At 46.8% G+C, this 15526-nt stretch overlaps 1 pseudogene across 1 annotated transcript in view; it reads left to right on the top strand.

The window, feature by feature from the left end:
- The window catches only part of LOC144762385 (ataxin-10-like), a 463805-nt pseudogene that overhangs the window by 411127 nt on the left and 37152 nt on the right, over nt 1-15526 (top strand). Inside the window, exon 6 of the transcript XR_013596083.1 lies at nt 9945-10025. The product of XR_013596083.1 is annotated as an ataxin-10-like (transcript). The remainder of the gene's footprint in view (nt 1-9944; nt 10026-15526) is intronic.

Genomic DNA, 15526 nt, shown 5'->3' with positions numbered 1-15526 from the left:
AAACGAGAGGAGTTAGCAGTCCATCCATCTCCCAAAATACAGGCCTCTCGATTGGGTATATTGAATTCTGCAACAGGTATAAGCAGCATGGTAGGAGAACCTTTTTTGCTAGCACCACTCTACCCCTCACTGAGAGCAGAATATCCAAAATTGTACGGAGGCTCTACTCCTCTGTAGTACCTTACCCAAATTGTGCTCATAGTGTGTTGGTACCGTGTGCGTGACCCAGATCTCCAGATATCTAAAAGTCGAGCTCTTGCATGTTAGGCCTAGATAAGGCAGCTGCAATTGCTTCACAGCTGCAAATCCCAGCCCGGGGGTAAGGTAGAATTTTGTACCTGTTTATTACGTACAGGCCCGAGACACTCGCAAAGGTGTCAAATCTCTGCAGTAGCATTGGTTTCAACTCCCTGCGCCATGTGACATATACTAGCTCGTCATCCACATACATGGATACTACATGCACTCTTCTACTCACTCGTATGCCCCATGGCTCCATAGCCAAATTATGAATGGCTGTATTGCCAATGCAAAGAGTAGAGGTGACAACGGACTAGTATCCCTCCCCACCTTCCAGCTGCGGGATCAAAAGGCTAGCTTCCTCCCCTGTTTTTAACATTGATGCCCACTTGCCTGCACAATAATTGTAAAGCACCGCGTTTTGCGGGCCCTTGTCCCGGTTGCTCGTATTTGGCGGCCATCTTGGGGGAGCAGGACGCCTGACGGCGCCAGTTAGTTTGACGGTCTAGTCGTCATAAGGACGCTAGACCTCTACATAATGGAGGTCACGCAGACGCGCAGCGGATACGCGCAGCGGGATCGCCGGTCTTCCGCCGGAGTTACGCCAGAGTTTAGCCCGTCTGCGCCCGTCTGCGCCAGAACGGGCCCAGGGGCCATGACTCTTATATCTAGCTCAACTGTTTGCCCTGCGTCTTCCGTAGTTCATTCTTATACCGGTGAGGCTTTGAAATCCTTATGCCCTCTTATACACTCTGACTGTACCTCTTGCTTACTTCCGATTCACAATTTTAAATGCGCTGGTTGTAAATTTCATACTGGTAAAATGTTCAATTGTAAGGCTATACGTCAGGCTCGAACTCCAGGTAGACGTAGGAGGAGAAAAAATCCTTTTAGCTGCCCTATACTCCAGTTTTGGAGTATTAATTGTAGGTTCCTCCCGAAACATAAACTAAACATTTATGACTTTCTTTTTGTTGAGCAGCCCGACGCTTTGTTTCTCACTGAAACCTGGCTCCAGGATAGCTCTGGTCCTGATATCGCCATGGCAGTTCCTAACAGCTATGCTATGGTGAGGCAGGACAGAGACTCCGGAAAAGGGGGGGGCATTGCCATAATTTTCAAGTCTACCTACACCTGTAAGCTTGAAGCCTTTCCCTTGTCCGGATGTGAAGCTGCTCTATTCAAATTAGCAATCAACCCTCAACTCACCTTGTCGGGCCTTTTGATCTATCGCCCCCCCGGCAATGCACACACCTGGATATCTTCCTTTGCCGAGACCATAGGCCCCCTACTTCTCAGGGCAGAAAATTTCACCATTTTAGGTGATCTTAATTTGTACTTGGAAGATCCTTTTTGCACCACCAGTAAGCGCTTCTTATCGGATCTGGAGGTTTTTAACCTCTCGTTGCGTAATTTTGGATCCACTCACTCGGCTGGACATCAACTGGATCCCATTCTTTCCAACCTTCCTTTTGATTGTTCCCAGACCGCTCGCCCGCTGGAGTGGTCCGACCATTACGCAGTCCATTTTTCTTTACCTCACACTAAGAACTTGGTAAAGTATGGCTGCGTTAAGGGAGAATTAATCCATCGATGGGGTAAACTTGATATCACAAAGTTTAACCAGCACCTCTCAAACTCCTGTCCTGAGGTTGATGATGTTCCAGTTAGGGAATTGAATACCACAGCATCACATTGGCTCACCAACGCTGTAACCACCCTCCTTCCTTTAACCCCGAAACATTCTAGGCCTCATCGCTCCCCGGCACCTTGGTTCTCTGCTGATCTAAAGGTCTTGCGAACAAATTGCAAAGCTCTTGAAAGGAAATGGAGGCACTCCTACTCGGTTTCCCGGAAGACTGCCTATAAAGAGGCTCTGAAGGAGTACCACTCACAATATAAAATTGCGAGAGCTGCACACACTGTGAGTACTGTGACGCAAGCGCAGAATTGCCTGCGCACTCTTTTTTCCGTTGTCAAAAAATTGACAGGAGCGGATGCTGTCCCCATTCCTCCAGCTCTGGAGGAAGCTCAGTGTAACTCCATTGCAGAATTTTTTACTGCCAAGGTTGAGCGCATATACAACTCTATGAGAGTTCCCTTGACAGTGAACGAACACCAATCGGGACAGGTCGCTGCGATCGAACAACCGCTTCCAGTGGGGAAGGTTACAAACTGGCAACTGTTTGACGATACCTCGTTCCTCTCCTGCTTGAGCAGTGTAAGATCTGGCTCACCTCGTGATCCTGTACCCGCGAAAATTCTAAAGTTATCGGACCTTGAACCCCGGCGGGTCCTCATGAGACTTCTGAACGCATCTTTAACTCAGTCTCATGTGCTACAGGAGTGGAAGCATGCAATGGTTGTCCCTCTTTTAAAAAAGGCAGGAGCCGATGTGTCTAATCTTGCCAACTTTAGACCTATATCCTTGCTGCCTGTTCTCTCAAAAGTGCTGGAAAGGCACGTTAACACTCAGTTAAACCATCTTGTGGAAAGCTCGGGATTCTTACACTCTTCCCAGTCTGGTTTTCGTGCGAATCATTCCACCGAGATCGCGCTACTCGGGGTGACGGAGAGGTTGCGGCACGGTATCGATCGCGGGGAAACATCTGCACTCATCTTGCTGGATTTGAGAGCGGCGTTCGATACAGTGTCCCACTCCATTCTTCTGAACTCTCTCCGGTCCCAGGGAGTAGATGGTCCTGCGCTAGCCTGGGTTGCCTCCTTTTTAAGTGAGCGCACTTTCCAGGTTTTCTCTACGAAAGCCGCATCTGCCACTTGTCTGACGGCGCACGGCGTTCCCCAGGGGTCTATACTCAGCCCCTTATTTTTTAACATCTACATTAGACCCCTGGCTACCATCGTGGAGGACGCCGGGCTGACTATATTTTCATATGCCGACGACACCCAAATTGTTTTCTCCCTTTCCAGCAGTGAGTGTAACGGTGTATCGATCCTGAAGACCGGATTCTCACGGGTAGCCGAGTGGATGCAGAGGCATCTCCTCAAGCTAAACGGTGACAAGACCGAGATTGTCATTTTGGGGAAGCATAAAGATCTTTGGGGCCCGCAACACTGGCCCAGTGACATGGGACCCCTCCCCCAGCCAGCCACTGTGGTTCGCAACCTAGGATTTCTCATAGACGACAAACTCTCCATGAGGCAGCAGGCCACCAAGGTGGCCGCCATCTGTTTCACCACCTTGAGATGGCTTCAGAAAATCCTATGGATGCTGCCCCATGCCACCAGGAGAACCGTTGTCCAGGCATTAGTAACTTCTCGCCTGGACTACGGAAATGTCCTCTATCTCGGTGCCGACGCTGCTACCATTAACAAACTCCAGGTTGTACAACACTCGTTGGCCCGACTTCTATGTAACATCCCGAGGAGATCATCAGCCTTTCAGGCCCTCCGCGACCTACACTGGCTTAGAGTCCCTAGCCGCATTAAATTTAAAGCCCTGTGTTATCTTTTCAAAATTAAACAGAGCTCGGCCCTGAAATACCTGCAGAGTCTTGTTCAACCTTACAAGCCTTCTCGCACACTAAGATCCTCTGCCAACTGCGATTTTGTCATTCCAAGATTCAAACTTGTAAAGATGGGGGGTCGGTCCTTCTCCCATTTAGGCCCCAAATTCTGGAACGCACTGCCCATCGCTCTGAAATCAGAGACCGATTTATTCTGTTTCCGGAAAATACTGAAAACCCTACTTTTTCAATAATCACATCTCCCGCTCTAGCTGGTCTATGGTACTATTGTTGTGTCTTTATTTTCTACTCAGTCTATCCCTTGCGCCGGGAAACCCATTGCGGGTAGCTGTTGCGCACTATAAATTTAAATAAATAAAATGAATAAAATAAATAAATAAATGGCCACCTGATCACACTCTTGCCATCTGGTCTCTATACAGCAGTCTGACCCAGCAGAGAAAGTTTGTGCTAATGCCCATTGCCCTGAGGACCTCAAACATATAATCCTATCCCAGGGAATCAAATGCTTTTTCAGTGTCAGGTGACACAAGGGCGCACTCGTCCAGGGTCTGCTCAACCAATGCCATGACATGGGCGAGACACCATATGTTCATGAACCTGTTGCGGCCTGCTATAAAGTTACACTGGTGCTCATGTGCTAGTGTTCCTATTCTGGGCGATAATCGGTTAGCTAATGTTTGATGAGGATTTTAGTGCCTGTATTAGCCATGGACAGTGGATGGTATGCGCCCATGTCTACGGGGTCTTTGACAGGTTTTGCCACCATAACTATAATGCCTTCTCTCATTGTATCTGGCAAATGGTTACTATATTTGGCCTCTAAATAAATTTCCACGAGTTTGTCTGCTAGGATGTTGTTGTACTTAAATTTCCTTCTGCTCATCCAGTATGCGTGTGTGTATGTATGGAACCTTGGAATGCCTGATAACTGTGTGGAATGTTGGTGTGCCTGGTGGACTGGAGGAATGACAGTTGGAGAGAGGTGGCTGAGCACAAAGATGCAGCTCCTGGTGGGGCCTTGAACTAACCATGAATCATCTTGTAACAACTTATCTACATGCAACTACCTTCCTGTAGCTTATAAATAAACTTCTACTTTGGTTTACCTCGTGACTACAAATGTTCTTTTCAACAGATGTCGGAGTACGTTTGATAGAATTCGTAAGGAAAACATCCCCGCCAGGGGTCTTACATATGGGCAATGCACGGATCACAGCCATCACCTCTCCCTGAGTGATCTCTAATTACAAGGCATCAACGTCTGCCTTTGAGAGCTGCAGTAATCAGAGGGGCCATAGGAATGATTGGATCTGCTCCGGATCCACAGGGTCCCAATTCACATAAAGGGCAGTCAAGTAAGCTGCTAGTGTTTCGTTTATGGCAGATTCTGTCATTGTCGCAGTCCCGTCGGGCCTATTCAGCGTTAGGATCAGTGAGGTCAAGGCTTCTTGCTTCAGAAGCTAAGCCAGCAGTGTTCCTGATGTGTCCTCCTCTCTGTGCAGTTTCTGCCTATAGTCTCCGAGGCTGTGCTGATCCAGGGCATCCTACGTGTCTGCCATGTCCCTCTGAAGATCCAATGCCTCCTCCGTTCGTTCATCTTCCGTCCCCTCTCGGGCCTGCAGTCCTGCAAGTAGAGTCTTCTGTTGCATCACAGTACGTCTGAAATGTTGGTGATACAGTATACCTTGGACATGCATTTGACACGGAGGACTGCTTTCAATGCATTCCATTCTGTCACACGTGTCTCCGTGGTCCCCCAAATATTGTCTACATACTCTTCTATGGCCGCTTGTATTATTGCTGTAAAGACTTCATCCGTGACGGCATCTGGACGTAGCGGCCAAGTCAGCGTCCACACTTGAGGCCCTCATCTCTCGTAGTCTATATCTGGCTGGGATTGATCAGAGAGGAACCTATTGAACTAACAGATTGTTTGGTTTCAAAGGCTAAACTCCCTAGATACAAGGATACAGTCTAGTCCGACTGAAGTGTGCGTTAGTGACATGAGTATTGTTTATCTGCAGTCTGCAGTCCAGTGACCAGTTGACCTCTAGTAATGCCTCTGACATTTTGGGTTTAGTGTGGTATTTGGAGGGTAGAGGGGAGCTACCTACATCACCATCTAAAATGGAGTTACATTTTCCGGCCCAAATTAGTTGGAGATCAGCATATGGGTGAGCATTGTGTAACAGTGCAAGAAAGAACTCTTTGTCATCAATGTTAGGTGCATATGAGTTTAGAGAGCCCACCTCCACCCTGTCCAGTAATCTGTAAACCAAAATATGGCGACCCTTGACATCTGCTGTGGAATGTCTATGTTGAAAGGGCACCCCAGACACCACCCATATAGCAAGTTTCCGGGCACAGGAGGAATATGTGAAATACAGCTGACCACGCAATTCTTTCCTCAGTTTCCCTGCCTCCTCATCTGTTATGTGTTTCCTGTCACATGGCTATCCCATAGCGCCTGAAGTAGGCATGTGCCCTATATTGTTTTGGTAGGTGTTGGTGTTAAGGCCACGTGCGTTCCATGTGGCTAGCCTTAGTGAGGGCCTGTGTGTGGCACCAATTTTGCATGTGTCTGTGGTACCAGCCGGGGTCCACAGTCCCATCAGGCAGAAAACTATTCGTTCTATGTGCTACCTCTCCTGCACTGCATGTGTATGGTGTGCATTAAATAAACTTCCCAACTCCCCCCCCACCCTGGTAAACACCCTCCTATCTAGCCAACTCCTGCTTCCCCATCTCACCCAAACCATGGTGAGAGCCTAACACAAGGTAGTTAACTCCGCTACGATCTTAACACAATATGGGGACGGACCTCAACTCCTGAGTGCCAACAGGCTTGCAATTACCCAGGTGTTACCTCAGGGGCTGATCCCTCAATCACCCAAGTGCTGCTTGCTTAGGTGTGGGGTCGGCACAGGCACGCAATAGAACTGCTCTGTGTCTCTTACCCCTGCCGTCCCCAATCTCTGTATGGGGCTCATGCTCAAGGCGCTTCTAGTTGGCTGAGCAGTCGTAAGGCCCCTCCAGAAATCAAGTGTCAATAATGACTGAAAACTTACATTTCAATATGATGTATCCTTCACAACCGATCACCTCACCCACCTGCAATCTGGGACAGAATTCAGCCCTGCACAGCATTGAAATGTTTCCCCGAATTTCTCCTTATTCATAGGGGTGTCTTTCACTCACTGTCCAGGGCGTGACTCTGTTGTCCCCTTGTCCGGGTCCTCCGCCTTTCGAGGAAGGTTCATCTCTCATGGAGATGGCAGTTCAGTGAATGAGGGCCTAGTCACCAAGTCCAACGTGCCATCCTTGCAAACCATCAGTCGCTCCTTTGGTGTAGCCATCCTTTCTCCGGACTGGATCCCCTGTTGGGGCAGGCGTATTTGACGATTGTCTCCATGGGGGCGACCCGACTTACCAGTCGTCACCACAGCCCTTGTTCTCCCAGCCAGTCCTGCATGTCATCCGGGCATGGAAGAAGTGCAACTTCCCCCAGGGTGGACCATAAGGGTGGCAAGAAAAAGGTGCATATATTTGCATTACATTACATTACATTGCCTGCAGTTCTGTTTCACGGTTTGCACTGTTGGTGTACCTTCTGTGTGTAATTCAGGAAGATGCGGATGGTTTCACCCTCATAGCTGGGGTCCCAATCAATCGTCACTGCTCGCAGGATAGCATTCCTGTCCCTGTAATTCAGTATTTTAGCAAGCATAGCGGAGCTCCAGGAGGTGCCACCGGAGCAAATGCCCTGTGCTCTCTCTCAATCACAAACATCTGGGAGAGGCCTGCAGGCTCCAGTGCCTCCTGTATACATTTATTTATTTAGTGCATTTTTATAGAGCGCGGACATTACCCGAAGGTGTCAGAGCGCTGTACAATAGATCCAGTTACTTTTCAAGAGAAAAGTGTTACACAATAGAACATTACAAAGATAAACAGGAGACTTAAAAGAAAGGGTACACAAACACAAAATCCAACACAGCACGCAAGGGTGAGAAATGTACAAGAAAAAATACAAATTTACAATGATGAGCGAACTTCCTAGAGGGGCTTGAGAATGAAAGTATTACTTCTGAAAGTGTCTTTGGAAGAGAAGAGATTTGAGGTCAGCTTTGTAGATCCGGGTAGAGGATGTGGCTCGGAGCAATGGAGGAAGCGAATTCTAGATTCTCACTGCATTGCCTGAGAAGGATTGCACCATCGATCTTTCCCTTTTGATGTAGGGGGCCTCGAGCAGAAGCTTGCCCGCATTGCAGGAAGGTCGAGAGCCTCCGGACAAGTTCAAATTATTCGCCAGGTAACGAGGGGAGGACGTGTGCAAGGCTTTGTGTGTGATGCAGGCAGTTTTTTAAATAGATCTTGCCTCGATCGGAAGCCAGCGAAGAGAGTACAGGATAGGAGTGACGTGGTCGCTTTGTTTACATCACTCAAGGAACAGTTTGGGTGCCTTGCCCTCCACTCATTGTGGAAATCTGATGAAGCGGAGGTTGCTTCGTTAGGACTTGCCCTCCAGGTCCTCCAATTTGTCCTCCAACCGAAGACCCTGATCCGCAGCAGAATGTTCCGTAATCTGTAAGTTTGCCACCTCTGCCTTCAGGCGCTGTACCACCTTTTCCGTGGCTCGTGAGCGGTCATTCACCTTGTGCTGATCTGTTCTTTCTAGGTTTATCTCGAGAGCCAATGTGTCAATTTTATGTCCCAACTTGTGGCCTGTTTGCTCCTTTGGCCATCAGGATGTGTGCACCCGAGGGCTTTTGCGTTGCTTTCACCCGAGTGGTGGTGTCATCTCCTTTATTCGTGCACTTTTTACCACTTCTAGTTCCCCCGACGTCCTGGGCGTGGATGATGGTTGCTCCCCAAGTTGTACTCCTCGATAGCACCGCAGTGGGAGGGACGGTTGTAGGTGCATTCACTCTTGTCTCTCCATGCTTGGGGGGATCCAGGGTTTCCAGCACAGTCTCTAAGCTGGAGAGACAGCTCCTGCAGCATGACAGTGCCCCCTCCCATATCCTAACATACACCTCCACAGCCAAGTGGCCTCTCTGTGCGCAGTACTCCATGTTTAGCAGGAGGGGAGACAGTATGGGGGGTTGCCAAGTATTAACACGACTTTCCTGAGCCGCAAGGATTATCAGTGCATTGCATCCAAGACTCAGCACGTGGCCAGGTGCCCTATCCCGCCTGTCCCAGCAGTCCATTCGCACCTGTGCTGCCAACAGGGTTAAAGGCACGCCCCAGGTGAACTCCAAACTACACCCGCGGGTTACTAGTAATGTCCCCAGTTAGGATAATGAGCTGGCGGTGCTGCTCGGTGATTTGCTGCCCCTCTTGTGTGGTTGCCTCCACCAGCCAGGCGGCGGTGGGGGGATGTGGTGAGGGGTCAGCCTTCACTGGCTGCAGTGCACTGTTCCCAGGCCAGGCAGCAGGACAGGGCAGGTCAGTCTCCATGCTCATCAGTTGGAGGGAGCCGGGAGCTTTGTGCAGGCCTGCAATGAGAAGCTCCTCCTCGCCGCCATCCCTGCTCCAGCCACATATCACCATTCTCAATGCGACAGCAGACCAGGACGTCCTCCAGTCTGCAATCCTGCAGGCCCCAGGTGGTGTGCTGCTGGTCCACAATGCCTGCCTCGCCTCCGAGGTCGCCTCTCCCTTCTGGAGCTGCCTTGCGAGTCAGGGATCTCCGAGGCACTGGCTGTTGTTTGTGGCCAATTTGTTAGTGCAGGCGTGGGTCAGCTTCCTCCAAGTTGCTCTCGTTACAGGGGATCTAGTCCAGATTTGGATGTGGGCCGTTGACCAGTGCCCGTCCTGTACAGGTGCAATGTATTTTGGGGGTTCACGGTCGGGCACTCCCATGCCACGATGATGCAGGATTTCCAGAGCAGCTGCCGGAGCAAACCTCAGAGAGTGCGGTCGGCCATATTGCCAGGCCACGCACCCACCTGTAATTAAAGTAAGGGTCACTTAATGTATTTTCTGGAGGGATGAAATCTGATATTCGCATTAGAAGTTTATGTGAAGAATGACTGGTCCCACACGCACCCCTTTTCAAATTATTTTCCATGGCACATCCATTAAGAGAAGATTTTATGTATAATGAATGTTGCCTACTTACAAGCTTTACAAGATCAAATAAACATGGTTGTCTGTAACTTTTTAAGCTGTTGACCAAAGTATTTGACTTTCCTTCTTGCTTTTCAGGTTCCTGATTGTAACCGACCATTTCCTCAAATGCCCGGCATTGGTGGAAACCATGTTTGCCAAACTGAGCAATCAAGAAAGGTAACTCCAAAACAGTATAGATTTTCACTCTCCCTATTGAGTATCCATTTCATATGGCTGGAAAGCCGTGTGGTTTTCTAGTTGGAACCACAATTCTTAATGCATTTTTTTTTTATCAGCAATGGTTTAAAATTGGGTTGTGAACATTGCATCTTATCCACAATTGACAGTAATTCGTGTACGGTTGCAGATGCCATGTTGATGCCATTTCTCTATAAAGATATATTAGGATAGGGAGAAAAGCTTGGAGCCAGTATTTCCTGTTTGTGCCCAGACCTGTGGAACACAACACCCAGCTTCATTTTGCAGCCATGTTATTAAAGATTCAGCAGGAAATATTACAGTGACGCTGTAGAATCAGTACTCTGTGTTTTGACAGCTTGAATGGCATTCCCAACACCATCTTAAACATAAAAATACTTTATTGCTCGAAGATGCACAATCGCCTGATTTGACAAAAAACATATGGAATTCCTTAATAGAGTTGTACTCAGAGCAAATAGCTCTCGATTAACAACCTGTGCACGTGCAGCATTCGTCAGCGAGCAAGTCATTGGGAGGGTAAGTGAGTGAAAACAGTAAAAGAAGACGGTTTGCTTACAAAATGAGATCGCCGATCAGGCAACAATCAAGACAATCCATTCTCGTGAAAGGAGGAGCGGTTCATACGGGGAAAAAAGTTAATAGAACGTTTACAGACTCTTAACAGTGGTGCAAGATCAGTTTTACCTGATGCTAAACTGCCTCTTTCCTAAGGAAGTTCAAAACATAACATTCTCTGGCCAAGTAGCTATAGTTTCCAAGAAAGTGCTCCCATATCCAATAAGCAAATCGAATAATGAAATACAGTCGTCAGACACAGTTACATTAAAAGTCTTGAGTGCAAATGTAAATGTTTGTGAATTGGCAAAAATTATGTAGATTTTTTACCAAATAAAATGTCTTCGTGGGTCAGGTCCAACATAAGCCTAGCCCCGTGTTTAGGCTCACTGTAAATGTTTCCCCCCTCGGTTTAGCCCTATATTTAGGGCTGTGCAACATGGACCATACCACTCCCCTTATTATTTTTTTAACGAATAGTTATCATATACAAAGAGCTGGCTAAATGTTAGGTCTTGTGCATTTTCCTTCCTAAATGTTATAAATGTTATTTCTCCGTAATAGATGTGGCTATTAAGTACATTTTGGAGTGCATGATTGTGCTATGCTTTAAATAGTTCTTCCAGAGTCTGAAGCCTCCTTACTTGGACTTTTTGGCTAGGTTTTATTCTCACTGTCAGTATTTGCTTTTACTGGAAAGAGTGTAATATTTAGATACTAGTGAACTGCTTCACCTAGCTCGCTCACTTTCATCTGGTGCTTGCTCAGTGCATTATGTTGATGACATCACCATTTCGGATTCTTTACCAGCAAAGAGCTTTCTTGCCAACAAGAACAAACACAACAATTGGCTTGATACCCTCAGAGAAATGCTGTTTGTTTAATCAGCATGTCAGCAGGTTAGTATCAGAGATCCAATGATCTCTGTATGCTGCTAGTTTTTTGTTACCTACATTCAAGGCAATTCCAAGAATTGGACAAGGATGGCTCCCTCATGTAATGTGACATGCTTCATCATTTGCCACCTCGTCCCACCCTGGTAAGTTGTTACTACGAGGGTGGACTCCACCTCAGAATGGGGCTTTTCTGAAGGAGTTCTTGGATATTTCTTCTCTCAGGACAATGATTTAGGTCGAGTTTATGACTTTAAAAAACCATGGGATAATCCACTAAAGTTTCCTTCAATTTGGTGGTATCCCTGGTTGATTTAAAGATTACCATGGGGTAAATACAGGAGGCATACTTAGGTGTAATAGCCAGTATGCGTCACTGTACAAATAATTATGCCAACATGTTTCTGCCTCTAATCAACCGCGGGTCTAAGGCATTTGTCAGGGCCGTGTCGATGCCTCCTACACTGCAAATAGTAAGTGCTGGGTGGGTTTAGATATAAACAGAGGGACTACCTCTCAATTGGTGTCAAATTAGCGATAACCTAGAACTATTTAGCTAGGTGCTTTATGGTCTGTTCAGGGTGGGTCTCTCATGTAGTCACACTTTCATCAAGGTCGAGAACCCACTTGTCACCTAACTTGCCCCGTCGAACAGCCATGCCGTCAAGCCCGTTGGACAGAAAAAGAAATGCATACAAAATCAGCCTATCCTTTGACTGATCAATAGTAGGATCATTCGAGCCATGGGTTAGCCAAATTGAGAACTGTGACACCCATCAAGAAGCAGAACATAGACTCTGTGGGGAACAGTGTATCCATTCATGAGGATGTGACAATTTTGATCATCTCAAGCCATGGATCATTGTTAAAAGATTTTTTGAGGCAGCTTGATGTTCTGTGCCTAGTTTATCTAGTTGCAGACACAAGATGATAACCATTTTTGCTTCTAGACAACTACAGTTCAGGACATTGTAATTTCATAGCATTCTCTGTTTTTCTTCAGCCTGGGTGAGGTCTATACCTCTGCCCAACACTGCACTTCCAGAGGTATGCTCAACCAACCATCATGACTGTTTAAAAATTTCAACCCAATGGTAGTCTTCATTTTGCTGGACCAGCTACAAAGGCACAGGATCGAGCCCAACAATGTACATTGCAAGTTTGTTGAAGCCTGCTCCACCAGCCACTACTTATACGGTTTGAGGAGAACTAACACAAACCTGTGTGAAATGGGCATTACTGCCTGCTTTGTCCATGGCAATACCTGCTGTCTTATAAATATTTCTTTAAATCATCTACCCTGTGAGCACCGACTGGCCTGCTTTGTTGTTATCACTACCTGTTACATGCTACCACTTGAGAGAACTCTACAGTGCAAGAAAGATGAAGTCAAAAATTGATTGGGCATGTTCCATTTTGGCCCGACACAGACTCAAAACATGTGTAGCTAAAAATTACCTATACTGTATTTTAAAAAAAATATTTGTGTCATCAGAACCCTTAATGGACCCATACTATAATTTTTATTTTGAGAACAAACCCTGCTATAGATTATGGCTATTTTTATATTGGTTGAGACATTTTTTTTCAAAAACATTTAGCGGGTTCTAGATATTGCACCCACTCTGTCTGGACTTTGTATTCTTTCGCTCCTTACCTATTTGTTAAACTAAAGTTTGTTAAAATATTTGCAATGACTGGATAGGCCCAGATGGGGTGATACAACTGATCAGTGCTCCTGTGCTTAATTACAATGGCCAGGGTATTTATTTAACAATATTATACTCCTTTCTCTGATTTGAATTGGAGAGCCTAATTCTCTGGTGGAGTTCAACGTAAATATAAATTCTGCTGATTGACTGAATTCTATGGAGGAACGTACGTAGCACGCTGTATGTCATACAATAGTATAGAAGATTCATCAGACAGTTTGGCTGTTCGACCTCATCCAGTATGCCTGACCCACCCGATCCACCTGACTTGCTCAACTCACCAGTGGCTTGGCAGCGATCCCCGCCCTGCACGCCTGGAAAAGCTATCCTGCTTTCGGCAGCTGAATACGAGTCACGATTGAGACGACATCAGTAACAGACGCGGGAATCAAAACCAGACCCGCCATCAAAGGGCTCTCCTTCCCGAAATAAAACACTCGCTCTCCTGACTGGATACTCGGTCCCCCCGTTACTCTGCCATGTATGAAAGGCAATTGTATATATTTTTCAAGACAAACATGATTTATATACTTCTCCTGAAGATGATGCCATGTATCTGAGGTTTGGCATCGAAACGTTGTCGACACATTAGTACCATATGTTCCTAAAACGCTCTTAATGCTCTGTACAATGGTACCCTAACGCAATCAAGTCTGTACACTGACTACTAGTACACAGACCGCTTTGTTCGCTCTTGCCTCAAATCTGTTGTTTTGTCTTGTTCCCAGTGGGTCACGGGCTGTGCCCACTTGACATTACTTCTGATTCATTGCTATTTGTGTGCATTTTCCAACATAAATTCCTGTCCAGCTGGACAAAAGACATACCAACTATCTAGTGTATGTCTATTCTTACCCTGATCTCTCAAATAATAGGGTCCACTGTTTTTTGTAAATTGCTCAACTCACCAGGCCGCCTCTTGGTCCACCACCCCCACCTTACCGTGCAACAGTGAGGTGGAGTCACCATGCCTTGAGTTTTTTTCCGATTGCGGCCGGCAGGTTGAACGCCGGCAGAGGTGTCGGGTGGGGTAGGGTGACAGAACCCGGGCAGCTGCAACCAGCAGCCTGGGTAGTGGCCAAGGTGTCTGGAGCTTAGGGGCTGCCTGTATCGAAGCTGAGCTATCCCTTGCACCATAGCCCTACTTGGTGCACTTTGGGTCGAGCAGACGGAACGGTACTGCTATGCTGGCAAGCTGCTAGTAGTTAGTCCTGACGGCGCTGGGTTGAGTCCCGTTGGGCGACATTGTGTCTGGTGTGGCTTCCATAGTGGTGATCACTGCCACCATTTTCTGCCCAAATCCGGATAATTACCTGTCCATGCGCAGCCAAAACATATGTGAGAGAAACATCGTTCCTCATCATATTTCATTTATTGGACTCTTGGACCAGTTCACATGTGGCACTCATCCCTTCTTCGTAAATCACCTATTCTGACCCTCAAGCAAATGGTAACTACGCCTTTTGCCGCGGTCACACCCCTTAACACATCCCCACCTCCTAACAATAACATTCCTAGAGATTGCAGTCTATAAAGACCACTTCCTTTAGACAATCAGATCGGGTAAATCCAGGATGATGCCCCCTCAGAAAGCTGTCCACAGGAAGAGGAAGCAAAAGCTGGAGTTTTTGACTAGAAATGCAAAGTTAAAAACAGCTCAGGATACAGGCAGCCTGATATCTCCAATAGCACAGATGTTTTTCAAAAATACTGAAAATCTGAACAAGTTCACAATCCTCAAGGACCCTCCAGCCACCATCTTGTCAAGCACAAGTGATTTACCAGGATTACCAGGACCCATAATCCCGCTCTCAAATCAAGAGGACTTGAAACTAAATAAAAGTGACTCTGCATGTGAAAGCCATGATAATCCTCAACAACAGCTGACTGTAACCACAAACCTACATACTAATTCCAGGGATGCTGGCACATTCCCAGCACTGTCTCAATTAGAGTCCTTGTACACAGTTTTTCACAGTCCTCTCAGTGTTTATCCAATGAATGTTTTGGCGAGGAACCAAAACGGCACAATTTTAAGCTATAATATAGTGGAGTCTACCTGGAACTCATTGTGTATTTCCCACGTTCATTCAACTCTGTGTAAGAATGCCCAACCAAATATCACCTGTTCAGTCGCAAGTTTTGAGGCATCAGCAAGCACCTCAAATCAAGTAAGGGTATTCAATTCTGTCCAGTCAGCGGATAAAAGCTGGTCACATCCACCAGTTACTAAAACCGAACTAGACCATGTCTTCAACTACAACCATGAGACTCAGGTCAGCTTAAAGAAATCATT

This window comes from Lissotriton helveticus, chromosome 1_1, assembly GCF_964261635.1.
Source record: "Lissotriton helveticus chromosome 1_1, aLisHel1.1, whole genome shotgun sequence".
In the NCBI taxonomy this organism is placed as follows: domain Eukaryota; kingdom Metazoa; phylum Chordata; class Amphibia; order Caudata; family Salamandridae; genus Lissotriton; species Lissotriton helveticus.
This window is presented reverse-complemented; position numbering and strand designations above follow the sequence as displayed.